We start from the raw sequence: 7,073 nt of genomic DNA, 5'->3' as shown, positions 1-7,073 counted from the left end.
TTGTGGTTGTGCCTCTAGGGCTACCAAGATCCGGCTTATAAAGGCGCACGGATCTAGGGTTTACATGGAGAGTCCTAGCCGGATTACAGATAGCCTAACTACGGTACAATGTCTTGTCGTGTACGCCACGGATCCGCCTTCCATATACGTCGTACTGGATCCGGGTTCCTCATGGGCCTCCCTGGATCCGGGTTCCTCCTAATGTCGGTACGGATCCGGCTTGCGATCTGGGCTGGACTTCTTCCTTCATGATCAACAGCAACTGGGCCGCCCGATGGGCCACATGCCTCATCACCGTCCGTGGGCCACCCGGGCTTGCCGGATCTAGGCACTGTCGATGGTACACCCATGAAGTATACCCACAACAGTAGCCCCCAGAGTTCTCCGAGTTTCGCCTACTGCTTCCGCCTTGCTAGTCCATCATGGTCTCCGGCAATGTCAGTAACGCGGAGAAACTTGAAGAACTCCAACTTCACATTTTCTTCTTTTCCCAACCTCTAGTCGGAAAATGCTCCCATTCTGCGGGACTTCATCCATCGACGATTTGAATACGTTTCCGGGTCCCCCTTGCTTCAAACGAGAGCCAGCTTATCTTCACGCAATTACCCGGAATCTTAAAAGACTCAAACGGTTCCGCCAATTCTGGCGCCATTTTCGCGCGATTTGCGCGGTAACTTATCCTTAGCCATTTTTACCGTTTAGGGTTTTGGACACGTGTCACACATCCAACGGTGCGACGCTTGCGTTCCGACCACAGGATGCGGAGCACGAATCTCGTCCCTCCGGCCTATAAATATCCACCGTCAACCCTAACTCCTCATTCACCCCCCGTTCTCACCTCTCCACACAGCGCCGCTCGCGAGCTTCTCCTCCGCCGTACCAGATCCCGCCGGAAAACTCGCCGGAGCATCACCGGAGCGATTTCACCACCGTGGTGTTCATCGTGTTCTTAACTCCGGCGAGCCACCGTACGAAAACCTCGTCGCCGGCGACTCCGACCACCGCGAAATCCATTACGGTAAGTTCTCCGAGCTTCGCTCCTTTGCCGTAGTTGGTAGGGATGATTGTTAGGACGAAGACGCGGATCCGACTAAACTTCGTTTTTCCGTGATCTTTTCTGTCTTCAGATGTCTTCCGTGACTCCGCCTCCCACCAGTGAGCCGATCATGGCGACACCCATCTCCTCCGCTCCGCCTCCCTTCGTCCCAGTCCAGCTGGATCCCACTAAGGATTCCGGCAAGGACACCGAGGGCACCTCAGCTTTCCCGGAGAAAACCTCCGAGGCGGAACAAACGGAGAAGAAGGCGGAAGAGATCGCTGCCAAGAAATCCAAAGCCCGCCAGCGGGATTCGGAATCCAAAGGGAAATGGTGGCCCTGCACCACCACAGAGACTGAGCTGAAGAACTTGGAGGGGGAAGGCTTCTTGCAACCCGGAAGCTGGAGGACAACGCCGAATGCCTTAGCTCCAGCCCCCCAAGACAACGAGATGGTGCTGACGAAAGCACTAGTGGAGCGGGGCTTCTCATTTCCGCCTTCGGACTTCTTCCTAGAGATCCTGAAGGCTTATGGGCTCCAGCCCCACAACATCTCTCCGAACAGCGTGCTCGCAATCAGCAATCACGTTACCCTCTGCGAGGGCCATCTCCGGGTAACTCCCGAGCTCTCCCTGTTCCAATACTATTTCTTGTTAAGAAGGAGAGGATCCGGCAGTCCACCGAGCTGGCAACATGCGGATCCATCACCTTCATGATCCGCCGGGCAGCGTCTATCCCCACACCGGCCGCCACGAATCCGCGCGGTGCGGTGCAGGGGTTTCTTCTACTTGAAGGACGTCTCCGACCCCGCGAGCGCAAGAAAGTTTCCACCGTTCAAGAACTGCCCCGCCACCGAGCTTCCGGCATGGTCGCACTGCCCCCACCTCTCCGAGTCGATTCAGCTCACACGCGCCGTCAGGCGGATCCCATGGGCGACGGAGGAGGGGCTGACAGGGAAGGACTTGACCCTTTCCTGGTTCACCAAGTGGATCCAACCGCTCCAACACAGGGACCGCCTGATGTTCCAGTACACAGGGCGCGATGACCCAATGCGCGCCACAAAAGACAATCTCTCCGCCGACGCCATCGACAAGAGGATCCGGCTCCTCATCAAGATCCCACGTGAACTTCACGTTCACGTGTGCAACAAAGACATTCATATGAATGGTTCCGGAACCGCGGTACGTCGTCTTGACTAGTCTATTGTTTCTCTTCGCATTCAAACTTTTCATCTAAGTGTTTAACTCTGCATTAGCTCGAGGCGCTTGAAGAAAACGAACTCGGAACTATCCTCCGGGCTCCTTCCACCGGCAACACGGATCCGGAAGCTGCATCGGAGGCGGAAGCTCCCGAGGCTCCCCGCCCCACTAAGAGGAAGAGACCTGCTCCTTCCAGCCCCTATGCGAAACGCGCCCGCGAAGTGCTTAGCACTGCGGCTACCCGGAAAGCGGAGGCGGAAAAGAAGCGCCTCAAACTGATCAATACCAGCAACAAGGGGCAGCCTGCCATCCAGCACTTCTTCAAGCCTTCCGGGTAAGCGCCTATTTCCGAGATCCAAGTTCTGGTTTCACGCTCAAACTCTTACTTATACTTTTTTGTTTTTTCTGAAGCTCCGGAAGCCAACCCCCCAAAGCTCCAAGAATCCTGAAGAAGAGAACCAAACCGTCTCCGGCTTCAATTCCTGTTACTCCCGAGGTTGAAGTTCCGCCCAAGGCTTCATCCGCCTCCAAGCCGGATCCCAAAGATGTCATCAACCTTGATGACCTTCCTGAAGATCCCGCTGACCATGGCGACTCCGCCAAGGGGGCCTCCTCGTCTGCTCCTCCGCAAGATCAACCAAGCGCCGCTTTCGCGGAGCCCACAGAGGAAGAACAGGAGCAAAAGGCAAAGCTCCTTCAAGTCACCAACACGACTCGGGTCGACCCTCGACCGACTCCGTCCCTACAAAAGCTTACCCTCGCACAGCGCCACGCGGAAGTTTCCGCCATGCTGAACAAAGTGTGGGGAAAGCCGGGCGAGGAGATGCGAGAGCTCGCCGACCTGGAGGATGGCCTGAAGGTGTTTTTCGCCAAGCACAAGGAAGTGCGGCAGGTAATACTAGCCCCCAAGCATTGGGTGATATATTTCCGTGTAACATGTATTAGCCGATGCTTTCCCAAAATGTACCTTAGGCGGAAATTTAAAATTTTTATACCTCAAAGACTTTGAATTCCTCGCTGGCCCCCAAGATTTTAAATATCCGGCTAACTCCTTGCTGCTTTGCAGACCACGCGGAAATTGCACGAAGATCTGCGCGTGCATGTGCTGGAGCAGATCACGGAGATCGAGGTGCTGCGCCAGAATGCGGAAAATAGCCAAAAGGCTATCCAGTAGCTTGAGACCCGCCTTCAGGGTACGAGATCCGGGTTTTATTTTTTGTGCTGACATAATTGTTCAGGATGCGTAATATGTGCAACTTTCTACCTACAGAAGAGACTGCCAAGCACTCCAAGTTCGACGAGCTGTCCGCCAAGGTCCAGGTGCTTGAGGCGGAGAACGAGTCCCTCAAGACCTTCATGAAAGAGTCCTCCGACAAGGAGAATCAGGCGAGGAAGGAACTCTCCGAGAAACACACCCGCGACCTGGCGGAGCTGAATGACAAACTCAAGAAGAACCAGAGTCGTGTGACTTCCTTGGTATCGAAGAACAAGGTTCTGGAGACGGAAGCAGAGACCATCGACAAACTCATCTTCCGTAAGTATTTTTCCGCCTTGCTGTTCCGACTACCCTCGTATGCTTTATTCTCCGAAACGGAACTGAGCTTCCTTTTCCCACAGCGAGCCTTGGCTTCGAGTGGTCAAAAGAGTCTAACTTGAAGAGGACGGAGGCATACGAAGAGGTGCGGACTTCCATTGGCGCGCTGTTTGAAGCCTGTCGCGGAATTGCCAAGACTCTGTCTTTGAAGAAGGCCAAAACTTCCGTGATCGACACGATGACCCAGCTAATGGAACAAGTGCCAGACTTCATCAAGGATTGGCAAAAATCTTCCGCGCGCGGAGTCGCCTCTCTGGTCTTGGCCACCTGCAAGGCTCATTTCCCTTTACTCAACTTTGCGGATGTTGCGCGCGGAGCTCCAAAAGGTTCCGAGCATGGGCGCCATCCTCGCGGAAACCCAAGGATACGAGCGGTTGTTCGTCGGGCGAGTGAATCACTCGTTCTGGTACGGCAAGCACGCTTTGCCCAAGGGATTTTCCGACGCAGAGGAGGAAGAAGGCGAGCCGGAGTTTTACGGGGAGGGCTCCGGGTCGAGCATCGAGCGTTCCGAAGGAGACTCCGAGGCCGGCTCCGGCGACAGTGACGGCGACGGCTCCGCCTACCAGGAATCTGAAGAGGAGAGCTCCGAGTAGAGTTCCTGTTTGAACAATGAAATACAGTTGCATCATTTTGGCCCCAAAGTGGGTTTGTAATAAGACTTAAATTCTTAAGTAGCTAGGGACGAAACGACTATGCATGGGGCGGAAACACTTATCCTGCTATCCTTTAATATTATGTGCATGTTTCGTTTTGTGTCGGAAAGCAAGTGCTGATTTCGTTGTTTTCCGACTTGCCCGCTTGACCTTCCGCGAGCCGGAAGACCTTAGCCGGAAACGCTCGCCAGCGGCAACGAAACCCAATGGTAATCCGTCAATAACCGCGGAAACAAGCCCCCAAGCATAGGTGCCGGAAATCGCTACTAGGAATCCACGAGTTCGCAACAGATAACAATTTAATCAGAAAACTTAAGCTTACGTCCTAAAGGACGATTTTTGAAAATCACAACTTTTATACACGCCTAGGCGGAAATATCCAGCTCTGCGGTTTTAGTCGGAAAACACACATGATCTAAAAATGAACAAGTAAACGAGGTAAAAGACTCGAAGAGTGAACCATAAGCTTTATTTCATTGATCATGTATAACTATTACAGAGTTTATAACTCGGAAAGAATACGCTAAGTGTGGAAAGGACGTAGCTGTGCGATGTTCCGAGGGCGATCCGTCTCGTCGTAGATGTCATCCGGATCCTCACGCTTGCGTTTCCGGTGCCAATTAGCGGGTCTGTCCCTCAGCTCTCGGAAATCAACAAGGTAGTACGATCCGTTATGAAGCACTTTGCTAACGACGAAGGGTCCTTCCCATGGGGACTGCAACTTATGGTCTTTCACCTGCCGAAGGCGGAGGACCAGGTCTCCTGTCATGAAAGAGCGATTCCGAACTCGACGACTGTGATAGCGTCGGAGCTTCTGCTGATAGATGGCGGAGCGCTGGTCAGCTAAATTCCGAGCTTCCTCGATCAGGTCCACAGATAGCTGTCTGGCCTCGTCAGTTGTTTCTTCATTGTAGGCGGAAACTCGCGGTGAATCGTGGATGATGTCGGAGGGAATCACGGCTTCGGATCCGTATACCGGGAAAAATGGGGTAAACCACTGTTGACCTGTTAGGGGCAGTTCGCAAACTCCACAAGACAGCGTCCAATTCGTCAGCCCAAGCTCCAGCTGCTCGTCGTAGCGGTTCTTCAAGGCGTGGCTTGATTCCTGATAATATTAGACCGTTAGCCCTTTCAACTTGACCATTGGATTGTGGGTAAGCCACAGATGCAAGGTCCAATCGAATCCCCATTGTCTCACAATAATCCTTCAATTCTCCACGAGCGAAGTTTGTGCCATTATACGTGATTATGCTGTGTGGGATGCCGAATCTCATAACGAGGCTGCAGACAAATTTTAGTGCCGTAGCACCGTCGGCTTTTCTCACTGGCTTTGCCTCGATCCATTTGCTGAATTTGTCAACAGCGACCAAGAGGTATTCAAAACCACCAGGAGATGATCTTTTTAACTTACCAACCATATCGAGCCCCCAGACCGCGAATGGCCAGGTGATAGGTATGGTCTTCAGCTCTTGGGCTGGAGCGTTTGGTTGAGTAGCGTAGTACTGACAACCTCGGCGGGTTTTGACTATCTTGTCGGCATCTTCTTTAGGCTGTGAGCCAATAAAAGCCTAGCCGAAAAGCTTTTGCAACGAGTGACCTGGGAGCGGCATGATGCCCGCAATCCCCTGCGTGGATCTCTATGAGGATTTCAATGCCATCTTGATTAGAGACGCACTTGAGAAATACCCCTGTTGCGCTTCGTTTGTAGAGCTGTCCATCAACAATTGTGTAGGATCTTGCTCGTCTGATGATCTGTCGTGCGAGGACCTCGTCCTCCGGCAGCTTCTGATCGATGAGGTAGTCCAGGAAAGGCTGCGTCCAAGCCGGAATGATAGCCATCACTTCTCTAGCTGGAGATACTGCCACGTCTGGGTTTTCCGGGTTAGCGCCCTTCACCAAGGGTATCCGTAGGTGCTCCAGGAAAATGCCAGGCGGAATTGGTTTCCTGCCGGATCCGAGCTTGGATAGCATGTCTGCCGCTCCGTTGTCGTCTCTCCGGACGTACTTGACTTCGTATCCTAGAAAGCATTTGGCGATCTCGTCAACTTCGTCTCGGTAAGCCGCCATGATGGAATTTCTGGCGTTCCAGGTTCCGGCTACTTGCTGTGCCACCAGGTCGGAATCTCCGCAGCAGATAATGTGCTTGATCCCTATTTCCTTAGCGATGCGCATTCCGTGTAGTAGAGCCTCGTACTCCGCCATGTTGTTTGTAGCTTCGAAGTGGATGCGCAAAGCGTCTTGCGGTTCTTCTCCGGTAGGGGACTTCGGGGTGACTCCGGCTCCTGAGCCTTGATGCTTGCTTGGATCCATCGAAGTGCATAACCCATGTCTCCGGTTCCGGCTCCGGATTTGCATCCGGAGCTTCGTCCAATCTGCGACAAAATCTGCCAAGACACAGGATTTGACTCGCGGTCCTGGCCTTGTAGGCGATGTCGAAGGCGGATAATTCAATGCCCCATTTCGTTGTGCGTCTGTTGCGTCGGCGTTGTTGAGAATCGTTGACGGCGGAGCCTTGCTCACGGCTATTCTTGGATGTTCTTGGAAGTAATGTCTCGGCTTCCTGCTGCCCGGGAATACTCCGTAGGCTAACTT

The sequence above is a fragment of the Lolium rigidum genome, chromosome 3 (genome assembly GCF_022539505.1).
Source record: "Lolium rigidum isolate FL_2022 chromosome 3, APGP_CSIRO_Lrig_0.1, whole genome shotgun sequence".
Lineage (NCBI taxonomy): Eukaryota > Viridiplantae > Streptophyta > Magnoliopsida > Poales > Poaceae > Lolium > Lolium rigidum.
The sequence above is the reverse complement of the archived record's forward strand: the minus strand, read 5'-3'. Positions refer to the sequence as shown.